Source organism: Staurois parvus, unplaced genomic scaffold (genome assembly GCF_062004578.1).
Source record: "Staurois parvus isolate SC_StPar_1 unplaced genomic scaffold, SC_StPar_1.0 ptg000498l, whole genome shotgun sequence".
NCBI classification, from domain to species: domain Eukaryota; kingdom Metazoa; phylum Chordata; class Amphibia; order Anura; family Ranidae; genus Staurois; species Staurois parvus.
This window is the reverse complement of record NW_028318294.1, coordinates 3641420-3669004: the sequence shown is the minus strand read 5'-3', so window position 1 is coordinate 3669004 and position 27585 is coordinate 3641420. Positions and strand designations below refer to the sequence as shown.

The 27585-nt window shown below is 44.3% G+C and overlaps 1 pseudogene; it reads left to right on the top strand.

Annotated features, from left to right (window-relative positions):
- The first annotated feature begins 11606 nt into the window (after positions 1-11606).
- LOC149452085 (U2 spliceosomal RNA) lies at positions 11607-11722 on the top strand (annotated as a pseudogene).
- Positions 11723-27585: the final 15863 nt, after the last annotated feature.

Here is a 27585-nt window from a genome sequence, read left to right as displayed (position 1 = left end):
GCATTTCAGCCATTCCTACACCGCAAAGCACACCCTCCTTGAGCTGCAGCGGCAGAACGGAATTCCACAGCATCGCCTGATCTGCGACGTTGCAACAAGGTGGAATTCAACCCTACACATGTTAGACCGCCTTTACGAACAGCGAAAGGCCATCACCGATTTCCTGATGTTACAAGCGGATAAAGGTACTCCCCTGTGTAACTTCGATGTCAGCCATTGGCAGCTCATGCGTGACACCTGCCGCTTGCTCAGGCCCTTTGAGGAGGCCACGCTATTCGTGAGTCGGCAGGACTATGGGATGAACGACGTCATTCCTCTGTTGCACGTCCTTGAACAAATGCTGTTAACAATGGCTGGTCAGGGTGCGGTAGACGTGGCGCACAGATCTCAACGCCACATGACCCCTGTGGGGGCAGGACAGGAAGAAGAGGAGGAGGTAGAGGAGGACATTTGTGCTCAGGAATTATTGAGTGAAATGGGTGGTTTTTCCACTCAGCGGACAGGAGTGGAGGAGCAGGAGCATCTGGTAGAGGAGGAGGAGGAGGAGACAGAGGACCCAGACGCACCGTGGCAGTATGCTGTGGAGATGGAGGCAGGGAGTCCCTCGCATTCCTTGGCACAAATGGCCCATAGCATGCTCGGTTGCTTGCGTAGCGACAGCCGAATAATAACCATCAGACAGAGGGATGACTTTTGGCTGTCCACCTTGTTGGACCCTCGCTACCGTTCCAAAATGGTGGCCTTTTTCACACCTGCTGAGAGGGAGGCCAAAATAACGTACTATAAAAACCACCTATGTAGTCAGTTGGTCTCTGCCTTTGTGCGCCAACGTCCATCCTCAGACACTGTGGGCCCTGTGCGCTCGCGTTCCGCTGCCATGGCAGCAGGGGAGGGGTGGGGTGGTAGGAGCAGTGGCAGCTCCACCAGCAGCAGCTGCCTCAGTCTGCAGTCGATGATGAGTAGCTTTCTTCACCAGCGCAGTGAGGAAACTACTAACCAGCCGCAGCAGCAGCAGCAGCATCAGGTGGACCTGGAGCAGGACCTCAAACAACAGGCTTGGGCCTACTTGGACAGCACCCTGCCAACCGAGGTAGACAATCCCCTTGACTACTGGGCAACGAAACTTGACCTTTGGCCCCAACTAGCTGAATTTGCCCTTGAAAGGCTGTCATGCCCAGCCAGTAGCGTGGCATCGGAGCGCGTGTTTAGTGCGGCAGGAGGTATTGTAACTCCGCGGAGGACACGACTGTCCACCCAAAGTGTGGAGAGACTCACGTTTGTGAAAATGAATCAGGCGTGGATTAGTCTGGATTTCAAACCACCAGTTCCTGACACAACTGACTAAATCCGCCATGAATCATGCCTCAAACATGTGCCACTTTGAGGTCTCCTCATACACTGCTGGTGTGTAGAATTTTTTGACATAGGGTGCTGGCAGATTATGGGCCTCCTATAGCTGCTGCCAGGCCCCTAATCTGCCATAGGCCCCTATATACCGCTTCCTCATGCTGCTGCCAGGTCCAGAGTCTCTCATGCCATGTGCCACTTTCAGGTCTCCTCACACTGCTGGTGTGTAGAATTTTTTTGACATAGGGTGCTGGCAGATTAAGGGCCTCCCATAGCTGCTGCCAGGCCCCTAATCTGCCATAGGCCCCTATATACCGCCTCCTCATGCTGCTGCCAGGTCCAGAGTCTGTCATGGGTCCCTGTACGGCCTCCCATTGCTGCTGTCTCCATCGCCACACTCTGCCATGTGCCACTTTCAGGTCTCCTCACACACTGCTGGTGTGTAGAATTTTTTGACATAGGGTGCTGGCAGATTATGGGCCTCCCATTGCTGCTGCCAGGCCCCTAATCTGCCATAGGCCCCTATATACCGCCTCCTCATGCTGCTGCCAGGTCCAGAGTCTGTCATGGGTCCCTGTACGGCCTCCCATTGCTGCTGTCTCCATCGCCACACTCTGCCATGTGCCACTTTCAGGTCTCCTCACACACTGCTGGTGTGTAGAATTTTTTGACATAGGGTGCTGGCAGATTAAGGGCCTCCCATAGCTGCTGCCAGGCCCCTAATCTGCCATGGGCCCCTATATACCGCCTCCTCATGCTGCTGCCAGGTCCAGAGTCTGTCATGGGTCCCTGTACGGCCTCCCATTGCTGCTGTCTCCATCGCCACACTCTGCCATGTGCCACTTTCAGGTCTCCTCACACTGCTGGTGTGTTGAATTTTTTGACATAGGGTGCTGGCAGATTATGGGCCTCCTATAGCTGCTGCCAGGCCCCTAATCTGCCATAGGCCCCTATATACCGCTTCCTCATGCTGCTGCCAGGTCCAGAGTCTCTCATGCCATGTGCCACTTTCAGGTCTCCTCACACTGCTGGTGTGTAGAATTTTTTTGACATAGGGTGCTGGCAGATTAAGGGCCTCCCATAGCTGCTGCCAGGCCCCTAATCTGCCATAGGCCCCTATATACCGCCTCCTCATGCTGCTGCCAGGTCCAGAGTCTGTCATGGGTCCCTGTACGGCCTCCCATTGCTGCTGTCTCCATCGCCACACTCTGCCATGTGCCACTTTCAGGTCTCCTCACACTGCTGGTGTGTTGAATTTTTTGACATAGGGTGCTGGCAGATTATGGGCCTCCTATAGCTGCTGCCAGGCCCCTAATCTGCCATAGGCCCCTATATACCGCTTCCTCATGCTGCTGCCAGGTCCAGAGTCTCTCATGCCATGTGCCACTTTCAGGTCTCCTCACACTGCTGGTGTGTAGAATTTTTTTGACATAGGGTGCTGGCAGATTATGGGCCTCCTATAGCTGCTGCCAGGCCCCTAATCTGCCATAGGCCCCTATATACCGCCTCCTCATGCTGCTGCCAGGTCCAGAGTCTGTCATGGGTCCCTGTACGGCCTCCCATTGCTGCTGTCTCCATCGCCACACTCTGCCATGTGCCACTTTCAGGTCTCCTCACACACTGCTGGTGTGTATAATTTTTTGACATAGGGTGCTGGCAGATTACGGGCCTCCCATAGCTGCTGCCAGGCCCCTAATCTGCCATGGGCCCCTATACCGACTCCTCATGCTGTGACGTTGCAACAAGGTGGAATTCAACCCTACATATGTTAGACCGCCTTTACGAACAGCAAAAGGCCATCACAGATTTCCTGATGTTAAAAGCGGATAAAGGTATTCCCTGTGTAACTTAGATGTCAGCCATTGGCAGCTCATGCGTGACACCTGCGCTTGCTCAGGCCCTTTGAGGAGGCCACGCTATTCGTGAGTCGGCAGGACTATGGGATGAACGACGTCATTCCTCTGTTGCACGTCCTGGAACAAATGCTGTTAACAATGGCTGGTCAGGGTGCGGTAGACGTGGCGCACAGATCTCAACGCCACATGACCCCTGTGGGGGCAGGACAGGAAGAAGAGGAGGAGGTAGAGGAGGACATTGGTGCTCAGGAATTATTGAGTGAAATGGGTGGTTTTTCCACTCAGCGGACAGGAGTGGAGGAGCAGGAGCATCTGGTAGAGGAGGAGGAGGAGGAGGAGACAGAGGACCCAGACGCACCGTGGCAGTATGCTGTGGAGATGGAGGCAGGGAGTCCCTCGCATTCCTTGGCACAAATGGCCCATAGCATGCTCGGTTGCTTGCGTAGCGACAGCCGAATAATAACCATCAGACAGAGGGATGACTTTTGGCTGTCCACCTTGTTGGACCCTCGCTACCGTTCCAAAATGGTGGCCTTTTTCACACCTGCTGAGAGGGATGCCAAAATAACGTACTATAAAAACCACCTATGTAGTCAGCTGGTCTCTGCCTGTCTGCGCCAACGTCCATCCTCAGACACTGTGGGCCCTGTGCGCTCGCGTTCCGCTGCCATGGCAGCAGGGGAGGGGTGGGGTGGTAGGAGCAGTGGCAGCTCCACCAGCAGCGGCTGCCTCAGTCTGCAGTCGATGATGAGTAGCTTTCTTCACCAGCGCAGTGAGGAAACTACTAACCAGCCGCAGCAGCAGCAGCAGCAGCAGCAGCATCAGGTGGACCTGGAGCAGGACCTCAAACAACAGGCTTAGGCCTACTTGGACAGCACCCTGCCAACCGAGGTAGACAATCCCCTTGACTACTGGGCAACGAAACTTGACCTTTGGCCCCAACTAGCTGAATTTGCCCTTGAAAGGCTGTCATGCCCGGCCAGTAGCGTGGCATCGGAGCGCGTGTTTAGTGCGGCAGGAGGTATTGCAACTCCGCGGAGGACACGACTGTCCACCCAAAGTGTGGAGAGACTGACGTTTGTGAAAATGAATCAGGCGTGGATTAGTCTGGATTTCAAACCACCAGTTCCTGACACAACTGACTAAATCCGCCATGAATCATGCCCCAAACATGTGCCACTTTCAGGTCTCCTCACACTGCTGGTGTGTTCCATTTTTTGTCATAGGGTGCTGGCAGATTACGGGCCTCCCATAGCTGCTGCCAGGCCCCTAATCTGCCATGGGCCCCTATACCGCCTCCTCATGCTGCTGCCAAGTCCAGAGTCTCTCATGGGTCCCTGTACGGCCTCCCATTGCTGCTGTCTCCATCGCCACACTCTGCCATGTGCCACTTTCAGGTCTCCTCACACTGCTGGTGTATTCCATTTTTTGTCATAGGGTGCTGGCAGATTACGGGCCTCCCATAGCTGCTGCCAGGCCCCTAATCTGCCATGGGCCCCTATACCGCCTCCTCATGCTGCTGCCAGGTCCAGAGTGTGTCATGGGTCCCTGTACGGCCTCCCATTGCTGCTGTCTCCATCGCCACACTCTGCCATGTGCCACTTTCAGGTCTCCTCACACTGCTGGTGGGTTCCATTTTTTGTCATAGGGTGCTGGCAGATTACGGGCCTCCCATAGCTGCTGCCAGGCCCCTAATCTGCCATGGGCCCCCGTACCGACTCCTCATGCTGCTGCCAGGCCCGTAATCTGTCATGGGCCCCTGTTGTCGCTTGTTGGCATATTCCGCTCGTTCAGATGCTCCTTCTCCTGCTACTCCTCTTCACGGATTCCGTCAGCAGTCTTTCTTGGAATCCGTTTCCAAGAGACAACAGTTTGCGAGCACGCACCAGACGGTGCAGAAACTGAACGTCCTCCTGTCCAAGTTGCTGCTGCCAGGCTTGTAATCTGTCATGCGCCCCTGTACCGCCTCCTCATGCTGCTGCCAGGTCCAGAGTGTGTCATGGGCCCCCGTACCGACTCCAAATGCTGCTGCCAGGCCCGTAATCTGTCATGGGCCCCTGTACCACCTCCCCATGCTGCTGCCAGGTCCAGATTGTGTCATGGGTCCCTGTACGGCCTCCCATTGCTGCTGCCAGGCCTGTAATCTGCCATGGGCCCCCGTACCGACTCCTCATGCTGCTGCCAGGCCCGTAATCTGCCATGGGCCCCTGTACCGCCTCCTCATGCTGCTGCCAGGTCCAGAGTGTGTCATGGGTCCCTGTACGGCCTCCCATTGCTGCTGTCTCTATCGCCACACTCTGCCATGTGCCACTTTCAGGTCTCCTCACACTGCTGGTGGTTTCCATTTTTGTCATAGGGTGCTGCATGGCCTCCCATTGCTGCTGCCTCCACCGCCACACTGTGGCTCCACACTCTGGTTTTGGCCCCGTGACTGGCCAAATGAGTGAAGTGTGCGGTGATTCTAAGATCGACGGCACTCATCTGCATGTCATACTGCCTGACAGTATTATTTCTCTTCCCCAGCAGACTCCAAGGGCATTTAAATTAAAGGTACAGTGTTCAGCACTAATATTAAGTCTCTCTGAAGCCTAGAAACACCCTTTTTTAAGTTAAATTCACAGCGAATATATTCGACTCGAATCGAATTTTTTCTACGAATTCGCCGAATCAGTCGAATCGAATTTTTGAATACTTCGCTCATCTCTAGTTAAAACCAAAAGACTTTTGAAGTAATGAATATTTTCTTGTGATCACTTAGCCATGTTGGGTTACTGCAGTACATGTCTGTGCGGTACTTAATTTGCAGTAGTTGGCCCCATAGACTTCTATTGCACCGACTACTACAACACAAAGAAATCTACAAAGACTGGTAATGGTCAGCTTACAGTCCTGATTTACCGACAGATGTATTTTTACAGAGATGTACTGTATCTCAAAGAGGATACCATGGAGCTCCATTAAAACTTCTTGGAGTTTCCCAAAAACATTAAAGTAAATGCATACTTATAATTCCTTCTTTCAAGTCCAAGCTGCCTACTGTAAACAGAGCTTACTGATATGCAATTCAGACTTTGCATCAAAAGTCAGAAGCCACATCCTCATCTCCATCCCTAACCATTTTCATATGCCAATGATGTATGCAAGAGCTGTACCAAGAAGGGTAGAGATATCTTGGATGCATGAGCTGGGATTGACAGCCTGCCTTCATTTTCTAAATACTTTATGAGAGAGAAGGTGGCAGCACCCAATGGAGATAAAGCCAGGACTTAGGGATGGACTGAAGCAGGGTTTTTTTTTACTGGCTATGTATTGGTGAGTTGTATGTATGTGATTGGTATTTTGTAGAGCCATAGTTACCAATATATATATTATACCAGCTGCTATTTTCAAGAGGCTTTGACTACATAGCTGCGACACAAGAGTTAATTTATCTTGTCTCCTGGCAAATGCCAAAATTGTATACTGAGCTGTGCATGGGCAGCTCGGTGTACAGTCTAAATGTCACAAGGGAGGCCTCTCTCCTGCTCAAGGACCACTGATGTTGCAATAGTGGCTGTGAGAGCATGGCGAGGTATGAGTACAGTTGTAGGAGGGCTGGCAGTACACAGCAGGTGAAGAACAAGCAGGAACCCGGTAGCATGCAGAGCAGGAGAGATGGACAACTGAATGCATGGTCAGACAAGTCTGGTCAGCAACAGAAGGTCAGATACAGCCATGGATGACAAGGAGAGAATGGTCAGAATACATAATTTGTAGCTAAGTTTTTCAGCTTTTTCAGCTTTTAAATCTGCTTCCTCTTCTTGGTTTTTATTTGTTTATTTATGTATTTGTTTGTTTATTTATTTATTCATTCATTTATTTATTATCTATATATTCATTTTTGGTTAAGGTTGGAGATACAGGTCAGGTTTATTGTTGGGGGTTAAGGGCTAGTTTATTTATTTATTTATTATAGGGAATTTATTTTTTATTATTATTAGTAGTAGTAGTATTAGTATTATTTTATTTATTATTGTTATTATGTATGTATTGCATTTTAGACTAAAAATTCATGACAAAATGCGCAAGAATGCTCATAAATGCCCAAAACACACGTTTAAGTGCATTTCCAATGGGAAAAAAACGCTTCAAAAACTCACCAATCTGCTGAAATTGAGCTGCAAAAGTAGCTCCACAACTTTTTTTTAACCTCAAGCGTTTGGCTTAGGAAGACTTGGAGTGGAGATGTGAACCAACTCCATAGGGATGCATTGAATTTCTCTCCTTCAGCATTTTGGAGTTTCGAGCTTAAGCTAAAAAATCGCTTAGATGTTAGTGGGGCCTCAGTTGTCCAAGGAAGCTGACTTTTTTCCTGTTGGAATCAGGACGGGTAGCTGGAAATCTGTCTGTTCAACATCAATGTTATATGGTAGATCTTTAAGTACTTGTTATCAAAATTCTACTCAGACAGTAGATGAAAAGTCTTATGCCTAGTACACACACTCAGAAAATTGGACAAAAAATACCGCTTTTGAAGCGAACGTACGATAATCTGATCGTTAGTATACCGTTTTCAAGAGCCAATCAGGGCAGTTCATGCGAAATTACCTCTGACAAAAATACAGACAAACAGTAAAGAATTAAGTAATCCTTAAGGTAAGGTTGTACTATTATAACCATTCAATTACGGAATATTGAATTAATGTCCTTTGGTGACTGGTTCTCTTTAGAAACCTAACCTCTATTCTATACACAGAAACATGTTGATATTTTGTATGAAATCCTATGACAGATATCTGTGTGAAGGAAGGATATTAAGTTGACATACGGGGACCTGGAGCAATTGTTGTTATCAGTTATGTTATTTGTCAGCCGGTTCTGATAATGATTGTCATAAATAGGTCATCAATATCATGGTTCTCATTGTGCTGAAAAAACAACACAGCACGTCCAGTCAACAAGTATGATGTCTCTGTCTGTCCTTGGTGCCTTCAACAATACACTGCGCTTGATCCATGGTCTTCCTGGTATGTAACCTAAAGATACGACAACATCCTCTCTCCATATCGAACTCTTGATAGTGTTTGTTTTGCCTTTGTTTTGTCTTGACCAGCGAAAGCCAATTGATAACACCTACAAGTGTTACTAAAAAAAGACTAGGGAAGACTCTATGTCAGCAGCAAGCTATGAATGTGCCTCTTGAAGATCCTGTCAAGATGCAAATACTAGTATTGCCATTGCTGATCTTCTGTGGAATAAACGAATGGCATGGCCATTCAATGGGTTCGATATTTTTACTGACATGAGTCACTGACATGGAAGAACTTGAACCAAAAGTTTCACTATCTTTTGTTGCATGCTTGTTCTGGGTGAACGTCTCAGAAAATTTTGAAGCCATAGACAGACAGGCAGCTATTATTTTCAGAAGGACATCAGTATTGGCAGCACCTGCATTTTCTTCATCCGAAGAAAAGAAGTGGAAATGTCACTGTAACACCCTGCTATAATGCAAGTTGCAGGATGTTGAGAGAGACACAAGATGGCAGTGTCCTGCAATTCAGTGGCACTCACACTCTGTATAGCACTCTCATGGAACCTATAGGCTGAACCGCAGGACTTTGCTGGAGAGCAGTGTACCAGAGGAGTACATTTCCCAGAGGAGCTGGCATGTGGGCAGGGCATTTATATACAGAAGCCCAGGAGACTGGACAGGAAGTGAGAGGGGATAGAGCTGGAGAGCAGAAGTAAAGAGAGAGTTGTGATGACTGCCGGAGAACCAGACCAGGCCACAGAGCTAGAGAGAAGAGAGGCAAGGAGGAGTCACTGACCACTAGCCTTGCCACCCTTTTCAGCAAGACAGTCTGCCAGCAGGTGACCGGACTGCAAGTGAGACTGAAGAACTTGCGGGGGCCCCCATCTACTGAGGGAGAGTAGGGAGACTGCCAGGACCTGCTAGAAGCCACCGATCGGGTGCGAGAGCCCTATACACCAGCCATACAAGTGAACATGATGTTCTTCTCATATCTGCCACTTTCCTGCACACAGTTGCAAACATTGCATATAGTTAACACGTTTTGCGGTCTAGTTTCCCCGGCTGCTACTATTGAGCAAATTTGCAGTATACTTCAATCATCAGAGCTGACCGCAGTGTATGCCTTCTGCAGACCAAGCCATATAATTTCCTTTAACCATCTGCCTACAATCTTAAAGGAAAATCTACCACCATTGTTACTAGTCACTGCATTCCAGAGAGGAGTTGCCCATTGCCAGTAAGTGCTTCTGCCAACTTCAGACACCCGGTTGTCTAGAACTTGCAACCTGCTTAGTGCCTTAAAGAGACACCATCCAAATCAAGTGCCACTTAAAGGGATAATACTTGTCCTTCTTTCTTCTTGTTCATCTTCTTCATTTCTTCTTACTTAAAAGGTCTGGATCATTGTAGTGCACCAACTGGGCCCCAACTAGCGCACAGAAGATTCCTCACTGCATTCAAAAGGACATTTTCCTATCTCAGATTTAAACCTTACCATCAGATCCTGAGGACCCAAAGTAAACTAATTCAACCTTTGATAGTTTCCTTGCTCACTAGAAATACCTCAGGTTTTGAGGTTTTAGATTAACTTCTGAATAGCAGGCCTGCCAACATTGATTGAGATTTTGCTGTATGTATTGTTTTCTTTGCTTAGAATTGCTAAGAGTGGTAATTGCCATTACGTACACATATTTCACTTTATGCTGTTTGACCGAGCTTACAGTCAAGTTTAATATAAACATCATAACAGTTCCCTCTAATCTGTGTTTCAGTCTAATTTCTGGTGATAATTTACTCTGGTCAGTAGGGGTTGGGCTTTCAGAGAGGGGTGCAGAACAACAGGGAGCCTGAAAATAACTCAGTGACTCCTAAGGAGGTAGTGCTACATCACACACCAGAACCCAGCCACTAGCATAGCCAGGAGGAGTTGACGCTAAAGTTGTGACTTTAGCTTTCTATATAGTGACTGGGCTCTGGAGTGATGCTCTACCTTTTGTCTTCTGATCTTCTTCTGCTAACCTGGATGAGCTTGTTTGAATGCTGGCACCTGATCTTTGCTTTGGATTGCAGGGAGCTTTGTGGTGCTTCGAGTGGAGTTCTTTGTATTTTCTTCATGACACTTCATGACACTTTCTTTAAAACTCAACTATGGGGCTACAGGGCAGGATCCCCTGTAAGCCTAAAAAAATAAAACAGCTCAAATGGACATTCTCTACATTGCCCTCTTTTGCTATATGTCCTCAGTCTTCCCTGAATCATACAGCCTGGAAGACTAAGGACATCCTGTAAGTGCAGGGCACCATTGCTCTAATTATTTCAGGGTCACTCTCTGCATCATTGAGGACCACCCAGTACCATAAATGGGGAAAAGAGTAAGGGGCTCCTGCTCGTCATATGTCACATGACCAAAAAGGCAATTATATGAAAATAAAAAAGACATCTGAGGGGGCCTACAGAAGGAAAATGGGGCCCAGAGCAACAGGCAATCCCCATGGACCATCGATGAAAATACAAATGATCTAACTAATCTGGACCTCACGCCCCCTTAAAAACAGAAGGATAAATAAACTTCCATCACTAGTAAACAATAAAATATATCTTAAACCCTGGATTCTGCCTCAGTGAGTGTCATGTCATTCAGCCTTCTGCAAGATTCTGGGAAAGCCAAGGATACCAAATCTTGCAATATGTGGTGTAGAAATACATTTTTCTACGATGTAATCATGCACTATTACACCACTCCCAATTTTCAAAACAATATAGCCATACAGCATGCATTCATCAGCCTGTTCTTCTTTCTCAGCTTCTAAGTCTGGGAGGTATGAAACAGCAATAAAAGTTGACAAAGACTCTAACCCTTCCTCACTGTTTCCATAATTAAATAAAACAATATGGCTGACTTCTGGCTCTAAAGGAGTGTTTGTGTAGCACGCTATAGTGTCCTACTAGAATATTGTGGTGCATTGCAGGTAAAATCCTTGTGTATGACTGTAGCTGTGTGAGTCTGTGGTTAAGGTCGGGTTATTGCAGGTCAGCTAGGTGACTTGACATGTTGTGGCTCTATTGCCTCTTTCTGACTCTGTAAGGTCATAGAACCTTCCAGAAGTTGGTAAACAGGAAGGGATAGAGACCTAATCTGCATGTTTGTTGGAGTCCAGTCAATCCTAGTTTGGAGGTCCTGGTAGAGTGGTGGACTGGCCCATAAATATGGGAGAGTCAGGTTGACAGAGGAGTTGGGTGGAAGATGGAGTACTGAGGAGACTGTCGGTGCCTGAGAGGGCTTCCCTAGGTCTAAAGGTAGCTGGCCTTCAGGCTGGGCTCAGGCTGGGTCAGAAGGATACATTCAGCAGTGTTGCGTGAATGGGATCAAGACCTGGAGCAGTGGGGAGCAAAGAGCTTCTCGCCCTTTTGGCTAAGATCAAGTGTAGTATCTGTTCTTATCAGTGTCCAGTGGGGGTGCTCCCGGCCATTCTAGCTTTGCGGGGATGGCTGTTGTATAGTACCCTCACTGGTATGATGGGGGTCTGGAAGGCCAGTATCGGGGGGACAGAAACCGGGGAGCACCACGAGTTAAGCTGGGGCCCTGGGAGTAATTCCCCTGAGAAAGCTGGAAGGACCCAGTACCTCCTGATTTGGACGGATCTACCTTGTCTGGCCAGGGGCTGGGAAGGCAGAGAGTCCGCAAACACAGTGCTCCCTGAGTAGTCGCCTCAGGGGTGCTCTGAGTAGCACTTGGGTGTGGGACCCCACGTTGCGAAAGAGCACATGGTCACTGAGTTTAAACACTTTTTGCACTGCGCCTCTAGGACCGGGCCTTTTGGCCAAGTCCTGGGCAATTTTTTTGCTACAGGCCTCAGGGCCTGGTCAGTGCACGATTTGGCACGACCACTTTTTTTATTTTTACAGATTTATTTAATTATTTATTTATTTATTTTTCACTCCCACGTTTGTCACTTTTTACTTATGTGTGTGTTTTCTTCACATGATGGAGGGTGTGGGTCCTCGGGCCTGCCCTGAAGTCTAGGGGGAGGATGTGTGGCCTTTTGGTTCCTTCCTCCCCTGTCCCTAGGGGGTTTTCTCTTCGGGAGAGCCCCCTGACCAAGTACTGGATGTCCGACTTCGGTTGGGCATAAGGAACGGTGGTCCACCAGGCCTTTTGGCCAGGAGGACCAAATGGGAACCTTGTCCCTGTCAGGAGCTTCGTGCCCCGGGGGATCAGGGTAGTGGTCCAACCCCTTCGGGGGTAGGACAAAGCACACCCCTAAGTGCACTTTTTGTGTGGTGTTTTTGCACTTGCACTTTTTTGTGAAACACTTACGGGTTTTTCGTTGTAGTTTGCACGTTTGCCTGTAGTGATCAATGTTTTCGGGGTTGTGGCCATCGTGGCGATGTACTGCATATCTGGTGGTCATGCCCGAGGTTGGTTTGTTTTTGGTCTCGTGTGTTTGGCCTCCTTTTCACTTTGTTTCATCTCTCCATACGCCGGGATGCTCGGTATGCTTTGCTTCATTGCCCCATACCGGGCCTCTTGGCTCGTCAGCAGCGGTTGGCTTCCTATTTGTTTTTATCGGCCACTAGGACAATTGCTCAGGCCTGGAAGAGTCCGTTTGTACTTTTTCAGGGGGTGCGGGATCGTATGACTACTATGATGCTCAATGAACAGATGTCGAGTATATGCAACGACTCTCAACATAAATTTTTGAAAATATGGGAGCCGTGGTTGCAATATGCCTTTCCCACGCTCCCCCCGGCCAGTGTAGGGAGGTGATGGAGTTTTGTATTTGCGCTCATGGACCCTTGCTCTTTGGTGTGTGTTTTTGTTTTTTTTTTTTGTTTTTTTCTCTTTCTTCTCTGCTCTTTTTCTCTCCTTTTCTGTTTGTTTTGATGTGACAGTGGACAGCTGTCTTTAGTTGCGATAATCTGAGTTTCACTGATGTTATTGTAACCTATGTGCCATTGATAGCCCCTGCGTGGGCATACGTTTTGCCTTATTGGAATTAGAGCGTTGTCTGCTCTATTACGCATTTTCTATCGGTGCAATTGATAGCCCTTGCGTGGGCGTGTTTTGTTGCCTCTGTTTTATACTGTTTAAAATTAATAAAAACCATTGAAATACAAAAAAAATTAAAGGGACAGTGTAACAAGAAAAAATTTAAATACAAAATAAAATATTTTAAAGTACCCCCAACCCACTGTGCTTGTGCACATAGGGGAATGCATGCTTCGGTCCTGCATGCATGTGTAAATGGCAAACGCACCACATATTTGAGGTATCTACGCGAATGTCAGAGCTAGAGAAATAATTCTAGCACCAGACCTTCCGTGTAACTTTAAAATGGTAACCTGTAAAGGCTTTTAAAGTGTCGCCTATGTTGCTTTTTAGGTACCGTACTTTGGCACCATTCCACAGGAATATGCAATTTTAAAGCGTGACATGTTTGGTATCTGTTTACTCAGCATAATATCATCTTTTCTGTTTTACAAAAAAACTATTGTGTGCAAAATATTGTGTTTTTGTGCATTTAAATTAATTAAAGTGTATTTTTTCCAAAATGTTTGTGTTTGAAAAAACACTGCGGAAATACCGTGTCACCTAAAAATGAGCAACTCCCACCATTTTATTCTCTAGGGCTTTTGCTTAACCACTCCCCATCCGGCCCATGTATAAAAATGGCTGGATGGTGGCAGTGCAGGGGCGGATTGCTGTTCATAAACGGTACCTGCCATTTTGGACTGTGCGCGCTGTACGGGACCTCTGCGTGAGGTCCCGATCATGTGATCACTGATTGGCCAATCAGTGATCACATGAAGAGTAGTAAGCAAGATGTCACTTCTGACATCATTGCTTACTACGTGTGAAATCTGTGAATGATCACAGAGGTCACATGGTACAAGGCTATTCACAACAGCCTTGTACCATGTGACAAGCTGTGACCAATCACAGCTCACACAGTATTTCTCAATGGCTGCAAGAATGCAGCCATAGAGAAGGAGAAAATATTGTTTTTACAGCCTTTATGAGTAAAAGCAATCAGTGTAAAAAAAAAAAAAAAATCTTCATCACCCCCCACAAGTAGTACAGTGTCACTATGGTGACACTGTACTGCTAGGGTGACAGTATGTAAAAAAACAAAACAAAAAAAAACAAATAATAATATAAAAAAAATAAAATAAAAATGTGAAAAAAAAATGTTTTTAAAACTAATTTGGGGTATTTTATTTTACTAAAAAGATAACTGAATACATGTTGGCCAAGATTTATGAAGAAAGATTATTTATTTGCAAAATTTTATAACAAAAACACTTTTTTTTTAATTTTGGGAGATTTTCATTTATATAGCAAAAACAATAAAAATCCCAGTGGTGAATAAATACCACCAAAATAAAGTTTTATCTGTCTCAAAAAAATGCTAAACAATTCATATGGGTACAGTGTTGCATGACCGCGCAATTGTCATTAAAGTGTGACAGCACTGAAAGATGAAAACTGTCCTGGACAGGAAGGGGGTAAAAGTGTCCGGACATGAAGTGGTTAAAAAATAAATAATGTTTTGGGGTTCTAAGTAGTTCTATAGCAAAAAAAAATATTTTTTTTCTTTTTCAATGTAGAAGAGGAATGTCAGAATTGGCCTGGACTGAAAGTGGTTGAAAGATTTGATAAAGTGTCTCTGATTTTTGCAGTGTGCTGCTGGGGTATCCCACAATTTTCCTGTATCCTATCCAAGTTCATCTTTCAATAAAGCAGCAATAGATGTCCTTAGACCAGTGTTTCTCAACCTTTTTTTGGTGAAGGCACCCTTTAAAATTATGGACACTCCCGAGGCACCCTTTAAAATTATGGACACTCCCGAAGGCACCCTTTAACATTATGGACACTCCCAAGGCACCCTTTAAAATTATGGAGAGTCCCGAGGCATCCTTTAATATTATGGACATTCCCAAGGCACCCTTTAACATTATGGACACTCCCGAAGGCACCCTTTAACATTATGGACACTCCTGAAGGCACCCTTTAACATTATGGACATTCCCAAGGCACCCTTTAAAATTATGAACAGTCCCTAAGCACCCTTTAAAATTATGGACACTCCCGAAGGCACCCTTTAAAATTATGGAGAGTCCTGAGGCATCCTTTAAAATTATGGACACTCCCAAGGCACCCTTTAAAATTATGAACAGTCCCTAAGCACCCTTTAAAATTATGGACACTCCCGAAGGCACCCTTTAAAATTATGGAGAGTCCCTAAGCACCCTTTAACATTATGGACACTCCCAAGGCACCCTTTAACATTATGGACACTCCCGAAGGCACCCTTTAACATTATGGACACTCCCGAAGGCACCCTTTAACATTATGGACACTCCCGAAGGCACCCTTTAACATTATGGACACTCCTGAAGGCACCCTTTAACATTATGGACACTCCCAAGGCACCCTTTAAAATTATGGACACTCCCAAGGCACCCTTTAAAATTATGGAGAGTCCAGAGGCACCCTTTGAAATTATGGACACTCCTGAGGCACCCTTTAAAACTATGGACAGTCTGCAGGCACCCCATTCTAAAATGTGAAAAACTATTTTAATAGTTTTATATAACACAGCAATATCCACACATGTAGGACACCCAACATTAGAGGTGATTTATTCTTCCAAAGCAAGTACACTTTTGCACACTGGTACTGACTAGTATTCCAGTGTTTCTCCTCTCCCTCAGTTTTTCTCCATCACTGAGCTGATGTGACCCCAGTGCTGATGGAGAGGGGCAGGGGAGTGTCAAACTAGGATGCTGTGCAGGCAGCTGACATCCCCCTTATCAACTGACGATATAATTGGTTGAAAGGATGCTGGTGGCTAGAAGGTCGTAATGGTGCACAATGAAAACCTGCGGTTTTGTGTAACTAAAAGGCAGGCTTGTTCCACCCGCTGGCTTGTATACAAGTTTTGGTCAGTTTTTAGACATTTTGCCAAGGCACTCCTGAAGAAACCTCAAGGCACCCCAGGGTGCCTAGGCACCCTGGTTGAGAAAGGCTGCCTTAGACTGTTCATTGAGCAAGAAGAGTGACTGTTACTGTGTGCCTGGCAGCCTCTGCACTAGCATGGGAAAGAACCTGGAACAAAAGCAGTGGGCCTTTTTTGGGGGAATGCTACAAGAGTTTTGTGGGTGAGCCTTGTTACCCTAGCACCTGATGTATATTACTGGCAGGATCACCGGATGAAAATAAAGAAATGAGCCAGAAAACAGAAAAAGAATGCAGTCATCACATCTAAGGACTGGTGCACTCCAATATATTACATTTTTGCTCTTGTGTTTAGATACGCTTTCAATTATGGTTCTCTTCAACTATCATGATTACATAACATCTATCTTCATATTGTGCTGTCACATGGCAGATGGAAACTGAAATCAGGCTTGCGGTTCTCAGCAAGCCTTGAGTATCACAGTTATCTCTCATGCTCCACAACTTACTAAACCAGATTTAGTACCATAAATGCCGCGGCTGCTTTCAAAAAGCCACAAATGACAAAGAAAATTCTAAGAAAAGTGTGCTTAAGATGAATTTCTGAGTGTCACCTCTGCGATTCTAGACGCCGGATATTGGTGTAAGTGAGCAGAGTTACATTCCACAATCATAATTGCTTTCCGTACATCGAGCTCTATTCCTGGCTTGTTAGACTGCTGCTGTTTTAATCAGAAAACTGTCTATTTGTATGTTAATAGTTGCAGCTCTGCTTTATTGGGCCGGCTGATGGAAACACAGAAATCAGATGCTTTACTACATTCAGGCGGCACTATTAATCTGTAACGTTTTTTTGTGCCAGCTTTAAACCATTTCAGCATCCTCTGCCCTAAATCCTCTTAATGAAAGAATGAGGAATGACAAAATACTTCCTTTCATGAAGCCAAGGGCTGTGCCGGTTCCCTTTCAGCTTGTTCATTCACTGGAACCGAGGTAAATACATGGCTCCACAGGTGCCTCTTCCTGCAATAACATGGTCCTGGCTAATCGATTAAAGGCATCCCAACCTATGTTCTGCACTTGCTCTTTGAACCATGCTTTGAGTAACAAAGTAACGTGGATGAGATGAACTAAGTCCTGATTTGTTAGTAGGGAAGACAATGAAAAGAAAACTGAATTACTCCTGTCTGTACAAAAGAATCTGTAGACTTTTGCAAAAAAAAAACAACAAATATTACGATATATGAGGTATGTTTGAATGTGTTAAAACAGAACTCTACTGAAATTTACAACCAGGGGCGGACTGACAACTCATGGGGGACCATGGGGCCCCTGTGTCCTTGGCCAAACTCAAAAAATCCTATGAAAATGGTACCATGGGCATCTCATGGGGTCCCCTACTGACCCCGGGCCCTCGGGCAGTGCCCGAGTTTCCAAATGGTCAGTCCGCCCATGCTTTAGTGGTTGCTAAAGGTTCCTTGACTTGTGGCTGATTGACTTCCCATCTGATTGTGTTTGTATGGTTCAATGTCCAATGCTACTTAGCACAACCAATGATTTTTGTAGGAAACAGCAAGGATGAATCAACTAAATTTCAACAGTCCAAGATACATTTATTAGTATCAAACTGCTCCTCTTATTCATTTCATTCCCTCAGGATCTTAAACTCCTTTTATTTTATTGGATCACGGACCATTTTGTAGCCTGTTTACTTTGGTCAGGTGAGCAGAGAGGGGAGCCTTGAAGTGGAGTAGTTGGGACTAGGGGTGGACTGACAACTCATGGGGCCCCTGGGCAATAGGGGATCATGGGGCCCCTGTGTCCTTGCCCAGACTCAAAAAAGCCTATGAAAAAGGTACCAGGGGCATCTCATGGGGCCCCCTACTGACCCCGGGCCCTCGGGCAGTGCCCGAGTTTCCAAATGGTCAGTCCGCCCCAGGTTTGTAATTTTGGTTTTGCCTATACGTCCACTTTTTTAATTTCAATAATTTTTAGTGAAGGTTTTCAAATGGTCAGTCTGCCCCTGGTTGGGACCTATTGTAATGGTCTCTAGGTTGGCATTATGATCACCTCTATAATGGGGGCATTCTTTCCACTAAACACTGATGTAAGATTTATTCTTTCCGCTGTTGCCTGATGAATTGATTTTTGCAAAAGTTCCCTGAGACCTAAAAACATTATATCATGGGTTCCTCAGTGGTAAGAAGGTTCAGAAAAGCTGCTCTAAAGTTTTTTTGCCCTTACTTAGAATCACTATGACTAGGTGCCAGTTGGTGTGAAACAAATAGAGGATGTGTTCCTTGTTGTGTTGAGTATGCCAGATTTAAGTGTTGACTAAAGATACCAACAGTTTAGCTGGTGTGCACTCATCCACATATACATAGATACATAGACCACCAGGTTCTTCTCAGTCTTCCTTATCTCTACCTACTTTCACGACTTTAGGTATGCGGTGATTGGGTACACATGAACAGGAACAGAAAGTATATAAAAGTCAAGAGCCCAAACTTGTAGCTAGCTGCCTCTTCAAATGGACGGATGCTCAATCTGTAAGCCCTCAGAGATATATAACCTGCATTACATTTTTCATTCAGATACACTTTGTGCATACACCGTTTTTTAGCATCAGTTTAAATGACAGTTGTATGTATGTGTTGGGAGGGGGGTGGGGGGCTGTTTAAGTGGATTTAAAGTGGAGTTCCTGCCACATTTATTAGAAGAGACTTTTTCAACCAGAGTTTCATGGATTCCAAGGGTTCCTTCAGAAGTTGTAGGGATTCATTGAGCAGTGGCAGATTAGTCTCCCATCTACAATGGCCACCAATGCAGAGGGTATATTCTAGGTATGCCAAATTCTTCATTCTTTTATTTAAAACTTTCTACAACTTCCTATCATGACATACTGTGAGTTGTAGATGTAATCATTTCTAGCAGGGTTCCTAAGAACCTAAAATTATTTCAAGGGCTCCTCTGGTGTAAAAATTATGAGAAAGTCTATGTAAGAAGAAATGGCATAATGATAAACCCCTCTGGCACTCTGTTCTCTCCTCCTATCAGCAGGCTAATTGCACAGCAGCACACTCGAGTAACTAAATGTACTACTTCTCCCACTATGAGCATCTGCTGTTCAAAGACTTGAATTCAGGTGCTTATACTGTTTGCATTTAAAAAATCATTTAATAATGTATTTATGTATAAAGAGCTGCATTAATTTATATTTTGTACATCTTCCTGGAGTTCAGCTTTATGGAATATATTTTATTTTTCTAGTTTGTCCTAGGCTACCCTACCACTCTAAGCATTTTAAAATTTACCTATTCTTATTCAACGAGTCCTACTATTTTTAATTTTCCTTTTTTATAGTATTTACAAAAAAGAAAAAAAAATAAACGATTTATTTCACTCCCCCAAGTATAGAGGGATAGTGGTATGATTATTAGTAAGTAATTCAATTTATTTCAGTGACCCACAGATATATAAACACATTGAAATGATTAATTACAAGCAGGAGCCATTTCAATGGAAACCTAATCTAAATAAAGGGATTTATTTCCATGCTTGAAGCGTAAATCTCACTTTTTTTTCTCTCTCCTTAGAAGCTGCTAACTGAAAAAAAGAAAGAGAAAGAACTTAAGGTTTTGGGTTTGTTTGACGAGGAACATATTCAGATCTATAAAATGGATTATACTGACTTTTTAAGCAAGCTTCGTTAAACTTATACAATTGCCACCAAGACGTGAATGCAGTGGTCTTTGGTCCATCCCTCTGGCCTTCCACACCACCCTATTGGTCAGTAAGTAGAAAATCAAGATTTAAGTATAAATAAAGATATATAACACCCTCCTAGGTAGCTAGGGGGAGCTCTAGCACTAATTGTCAGTCAAAAGGGTTGAGTAACAGCCTGGGTGTAATAGCCAGGTTGCTCAAATTCAGGTCAGAGCTGAGATGCTCTGCAGACCAGCTCTCTGGGATTTCCAAATGCTCTAGAACTTTGGAGAAAGATCTTGAAGCAGTGGGCGGATGTGAGGAGTGGCTGGTCTTTACTCTTAGAGGATCCTGGCCAATCCCCAACAGAAGGCTTAGTAAAGGGCCAGGACAGCCTTTAAGAGCAACTAAGCCTGCGCAGCATCAGGAGAATTGGAGGAGAATTTGCATGGAAGATGGAGAGGAAGTGAAGCTGGGGAGAAGGAGCCTGTGAGGGGGCCTAAATGGGAGAATAGCTCAGCTGCAGGCAGGAGGACCTTGGAAGGAGGAAAGCTTTGGAATTCACCGGCCACCTAAGAGAGGACCCACCTGTGGCGCACGGAATAAGCAGCCCAGCAAGAAGGCCTGGTAGCAGCCACTGACCCACCAGCAATACAGGAGAAGGACTAAGTGAGTAGACCTGCACCCCCTGGCCCAGATAGGGGAAGGAGAACTCTGGTGGAAAACCAGATACTGTCTTACTTTAACATGGCAGGCACTGGATCCCCTGCTCAGGGATTTCCCTCAGCTAGCTGGATGAGAGGAGGATTCATTTGGGGTCTGGGGTGGCACAACTGGATATGCTGGCTAGCTCTCCAAAAGAGACTGTTTGCTGTAAAAACTTGTATATAATTCCAGGAAATTGTCCTCATTTTCACAGTTCCATTAGGCATCCCATGCACCCCTTACCCTATCCAAGTTCAATCCCCCTAATAAAACTTAAAAAAAACAAGCTCAAGGACTGGTTAATGTCTCCTGGAGACAAGCTGATGTGAAAATGCATAATGCCTGGCAGTGTAGGACTATAGGGGGATGCAAACTTCAGTGACTCCCAAGGGGGTACTGTACAGATATAATAGTGGAGCACTATATCAGGATTTTGGTGGGTATTTTTACCTGCTGATATTTTAGTCTGGTTGCTGGACTGGTAACCAGAGCAGGCCCTCACTCATGCTAGAGAAATATACTCCTAACTATTTTATTATCAGTTCAGCTTCTTATTATTATTACATAGTATTTATAAAAACCAACAGTTTGCACAGTGCTTTACAATCTAAAGGGAGACAGTACAGTTACAATACAATAAAGGGTTAAGAGGGTTCTCTGCTCATAAGAGCTTACAATCTAATGGTGGGTCAAGTTGTACAAAAGGTTAAAACGGTGGGGGGATAGAGGTGATGGAAAGTTAAAAGTTCAGTTACTTGGAGGTATGAAAGGCTTCCCTGAAGAGATGCATTTTCAAAGACTGCCAAAAGGTGGCCAGAGTAGGAAATAGCTGGGCAGATTGAGGTAGACAGTTCCAGTAGAGGAAGAGGCTCTGGAGAAGTCTTGGAGAGGAGCATAGGAGGATGAGACAAGAGAGCTTGAGTGCAGGACGTCATGAGAGGAATGGAGAGGATGGTTTGGATGATATTTGGAGAAAAGATTGGTGTTGTAGCTCAGAGCTACAGATGTGGATGATTTTTTATGTTGATGAGTCTGGAAGCAGTATTCATGATAGACTGAAGAGGGGATAGTTCATGGAGAGGTAGGCCTATAAGAAGGGAATTTCAAAAGACAAGGTGAGGTATAACAAGGGAGTGAATGAGTAGCTTGATGGTTTCATTAGTTAAAAAGGGACAAACAGAGATGTTATGGAGATGAAGTCTACAAGCTTTTGATAGAGATTGATAGTGATTGGCTTTGGGACCAAAAGGACAAGTCAGAGTCTAGAATTACACCTAATACCCTGGCATGAGGGGAGGGGCTGATAGTTGTGTTATTGATCTTCATGCCTAACCTTCTGCTGCATAAGCTCTGATGAAGAGGAATTGGCAAATCCCCTGAAATGAGTTGATGAATTTAACTGTCAACTATACATTTAGTGCTCTTTATTTCCATCAAGGTTTTGAAGCTCCCATGTCCCTTGAACAGCTGCCTAAGAGCTAAGCTACACAGACAATATTATCCTCTTGATTATGGTCACCTCATTCAGTGAGATTTTTGGTAGCTCTGTCATTGTTCGTTATTGACTAATCACTAGGAATAGCAATTTATCTCAACACGGATAGAGAAAATAGCTCCCTATGAAGTAAGTTAGACAAGGCGCATGAAGTAGCATCTTGTAGTAATCACTCATGCAATCGGAGCATTGTGAACTCGTGTACATGCCAGAATGATCACTACTTCATACTACTTGTGTAGCTTATGCCATGGGAAGCTACTCCTAGAGATTAATTACTAGTAATTTGGTTGGACAATTAAACTATTTAAAGGGTTATTTGAACTTTAAAAAAAAAACAAAACCCCATGCAGTCCCTAAATACCATTACATAGCACTAAACTGATCAGCTTTAAAAACTATGTTTTACTGCTATTTCCATGCTACTCCAGGTTCCTTTCTGTACTGCTAATTTAAAGTGGAACGTCTCCCTAAAGGGGAAGTTTCACTTTATGCCCTCTTCCCCCCTCCTCTTCAACTTTTGGCACTTTTTTGGGGTGTGTGTGTGTGTGGGGGGCTACCTGGTTTTGACAGATATACACTTCTGGTCAAATCCAAGAGAAGTTCATCCCCCCAATTCCTGCAATGTAATGGGACATGTCATCGGTCCCAGAAGGGTGCTGGCAGCTCGCACATTCACAGTGGGAAGCCACAAGTAATTACAGCTGGCTTCCTACACCTAACATGGAAGCCCAGGGGACCCGAAGACCAGTGCAGAACTGGCCTGGATGAGGACAGCACTAGATCCCTGGACCGTATTTGTAGCTTTTATTGACTTTTAACTTTTTGCTAAATTTTTTAAAGTAAATCTAAAGCTGAAACTTTTTTCCTATTTTGGATAGAATAGAGGAGGTTTAAAACTGCTGTCATTTTTTATTCCACCGCCCCGTGAGGACGTCGTTGGTGATGAAACGTGTAGGGCATGGCTTGCTGGATGCTGACGTCTAAGACATTCTTTGGATGTGGACGTGCACGATTGCCTAAAACACATGCTTGTAAAACTGGTGTCGGTGGAGACACCTGACTTGTGAGTTTTATTCGTTCATTAAAAAGTTTGTTATATGTTTAAAACTTGCTGCACCATGATTCTTTTTTCTTGTCTTTAAACATGGTCCCTACAGTATGGAAATATACGAAAGAGTCGTGAGATATATTCCTGGAAATTACCCACACCCTTGAATGGTGGAGTTTCATCTGAAAATTTGTCCATTTCTCGCATCTAAGAATCGGATTGCGATATATCCTTGTTATATCTTTGAATGGTGGTTTTTCATCTGAGGAAAAATCGTTCGTTGATTCACACAATAATATTTTTCATTGGAGGAAAATTTGTTCGTTGATTCACACAGTATTGTATCCAAGAATTGATTTGTTATATATTGCCTAGAGCAAAAATGTATTTGTTTTATTTTTATTTTTAAGCTTAGTTGGGTGATTTAAAAACATTTTTTTGTGGTGATTCCAACACAGTGTGGACATTAATTAAAAATCTTTTGGACATTATTTATGGACACTTTTTTTGCATAATTTTTTATTCAATATTTTTTATTTTTCTTATATTCACTTTGTATTATTTACTCAATTAGCGCATTGCTTTTATTTATTTATTTGTTTAAGCAAAAAATTTGTTGATTTTTTGAGTGGGGAATTTGCTGCTTTGGAGTTAGTGGGTGTGGCGCTTTTCTTAAAACATTTTGGAAATTTCCCTTCACTTCCTGTCCTGTAGACTTACAGTAACAGGTAGTGAGATGTTCTTTCCAATGGTAGGGGAATGCGCTTTTAAGCAGCTGTCATGGTAACAAGTGGCCCCCATTGCAATATTTCTCTTCTATTCCTGCTTTGGTCACAACTAAAAATTGTGAATTAAAGCTGGATACACACTATAAGAAAATCATTTAACGTAGACACTTTGTATCATAAGTTTTTGTTGTTTATTGTTCCTGATCATACATAGTCTTTCATATCCAATTTTTCTTATAGAAAACAGTGCGCATTAAACAAAAATCATTAGTTCTGTTCACATGCAAGAAAAATTTTGGAGTTTGTACCTGTGGAAATATTTGTTTGGAAAGTCTGAATTGGATGTCGAAAGTTGTGTACACACTACATGAAAACCAAATGATCATTCCTCGTACTGGATTTTTTTTCCAATTTTCTACCGAGCTTGGCTCTCACTTTCATTCCCTTTGGCTTTGGTGATTAGGAAAATTAATTACTAGAATGTTAACTGGGACACAGAGAGCAGTAAAAACCTGACAGTGGTTCTAAGTCCTCACCACTCTATCCAAACCTAATAAGAAAGGTTTGCCTTTAGTTATACTTTAACCAAAAGCCTAGACATTTGATCTCATGATCTCCATGGGAGATCTTCACTGGCCCTTCTCCATTGGCCCACTCAAAACTTTACTTCAGCAGAGATAATACCTAATGGTTTTAGGTTATGCAAGCAGTGTTTACTTTTGGAAAGTTAAATATCTAAGCCCCCTATTACTCTTTTTTATCTACTACAACTTTATTATTAAATGTTCCCAATAATTTCAATTTATAACCAAGTTTGACAGCTTTGGACTTTTATTACCCACTTCATGCCATCTTTTGTTCAATACCTCTGATAACTACTTTGTTGGAAAATCCAGTTTTATCCAAGAATAAGACACCAGTAACAGCCAGAGAAACAAAGAAAAATTAAAACCACAATTCTTCTTTATACAAAGCAGTGCAAATTTTAACAATTTACAAACCAACTCATCATTCATCCCATATCCACAATTTATCTCTTAGGTCAAACAACAACAATATGACCACAAGTCACGCTGCAACAAGCCAAATTTCTCAAACAAGGCCAAAATCATCCACAATGCATACCGACAGATTTGACTGATTTCCCTATGGGATCCCATTCCTTAACTATACTGCATTGCTTACTTCACTTGCGGTTTCCAAGTGCTTGCGGCTGGAGATACAAAGTATATTTCAAATAATAGTGTTTGTAAATATATTTTCTTTATTTATTATATCCAGAAATAAGAAAATACAAAACGTATAAAAAAAAAGAATATGTAAAAAATATTGCATATCATTTTTCATATATATTACTTGCAGCTAGCAGGAAGAACTCTATACAAGGGCTATCCTCTGGTAAATCTCTTCCTTATACACAGCTGCTGCCTGAATAACCCCCATTCCTCCTCTAATAACAGGGTGGCAGCTTTAAAATGTATGTACCTACACACTTTGAAACAAAGCAAAGGCCCCTTTCACATGGGCGTGTTGGTGCTCATCTTTAACTCGCCACGGAACAGTTCCATATACATTGTTGCACCTGCAAACGTGCAGGAAAAATAGGGCTTACTGCATTTAGCAGGCAATACTGCACAGGGGAAGAGAAAAGCCGGCATTCCAGTAAATCAGCATAAATGGATAATCTTTAATACAGAACAGTAATATACAGTAAAACAGACATCCAATGCGTTTCAACCATCAGGCCTTAATCATGGCTGAAACGCGTTGTATGTCAATTTGGCTATATATTACCATTCTGTATTAAAGGATACCCATTTATGTTGATTTGCTAGAGTGCTGCCTTTTCCCTGTGTCTTATTCACCATTGGAGGCTGTCGGAAGCCTTTCAGCCTAAGTACCTTGTTCCTGGAGCATCAGATTTCAGTGGAGGTTGTAGAGCTGTCTCATTTGTCTTGATACTGCCCGGCACAGTGCCCCATAGAGGTGATCTGGACCGCTTAACCACTACAATGCAACCACTTCCAAAGGAGGTGGTTACAGGACAGTGAAGAGAGATTTCAATGTAAAATCCCCCTTCGAACAGGCGTACAGGAAGAAGCATGTTACCTTCCATGCGCATGCTAACAATGGGCTAGCCCATGCTGACAACACAATCCACAGATCACGGGTCAGCAGCTAGACCTGAATGTAAAACCTAGTATGTCGAACAGGCATGGGAATTTGCCTGTAATGATGCAAAAAGTAATACAAAACAGTTTACAATAAATAGATCTAAAATAATTATTATAGAACTTGATAAAGTCTAATGATGGGCTATATGTTCGAGTCGAACATAAGTATGTTGAACACACAAACGGTACGGGTGTTCAGCAGGCAGGCCCCAGTACATTGTGATTGGCCTGACCACAGGTCAAGTGCAATGCTTTGCCCAATCAAAGGGCATGCTGACTACACAAAGGGGCAAGGTGATACCGCCTCCTTGTGACATCATCACCCTATTTAAGAATGTTATTGTGTCGCAGCTGTCAGTTGGCAGGAGCCAGCATCGAGGGTGGAGCGGATTTTTTTTTTCTTCTTTCAGGATGGTGGTGGCTGCGGGCATCATGATTGATGTTGGATCTACTTCAGGGGACATTTTTTTTCATTTTTATTTTTAATAAAAGACTTGTCAAAGACTCTCTCCTGTTTTTTTTTTACACTACCCTTTTTTTTGTGAATGTGTAGCAATACCATGGGATACCGCATACTCATTCACATAGGGGGTGGGACCTGGTAAGCTCCTCGCCCACAGACCCCCACAACCACTGGCTTGGGATGTGGGGAAGAGGCCCTTGTCACCATCAATATGGGGACAAGGTGTTTTGGGGGGGTTGTCCCCCTTACCCCAAAGCACCCCCCCATGTTGAGGGCATGTGGCCTGGTATGGTTAAGGAAGGTGGGGGGCCTGACCTGCTGGGGTGCATGCTCATCTGGTATGGATTTGAGTGGGGATCCCTACGCAATTTTTTTTTTAAATTTTGGCATGGGGGGTTCCTCTCAAAATCCATACCAGACCCAAAGGGCTTGTATGGATGGGAGGGGGGACCCCATGCCATTTTTTAAAGAGTTTTTTAATTGTCGGGCAGTGCCGACAATTCTTTTGACATTCAGCTGACCCCACTGACAGCTGAAACATGAATGGATGTTTCACTACTAAAATACCACATGACTTAATAATATAACTCATGCGGTAGTTTAGTACCTGAGCGGTATCTTACCTCATACTCAGATAAGATACCGCTCAGTAAATTGTCCCTGTTTGAAGTTCGTGGTTGAACTTTCGGTAGGTTCGAATGTTCGACCGCAAACCGAACAGTGGGGTTTTCAGCCCATCACTAATAAAGACCAATATATAACAATCAGGCTGAAGGGCATCCAGAAAAAGTGGTTATTTCACAAGAACATGTAGTTTTGACACAATGCTTTATTACCAAGTGTAGCAATCATTACAAAAATATTTAAAACACATCCACCATTACACCAATTAAAAATTGACAACATTATCAGTGACACCGGAAGCAGCTGCTCACACCTAGCTCTCACCTCCCATCTAATTGAGTGAAGCAAATTGTTAATGTAATAGTCAGACTAGGAGACTATCCAGAGCAGGTATAAGTCAAGGGAGGCCCTGGGGGGGGGGCACTGTGATTAGGGACTATACCGTCATCCCAGGCTCGGCTGAGCC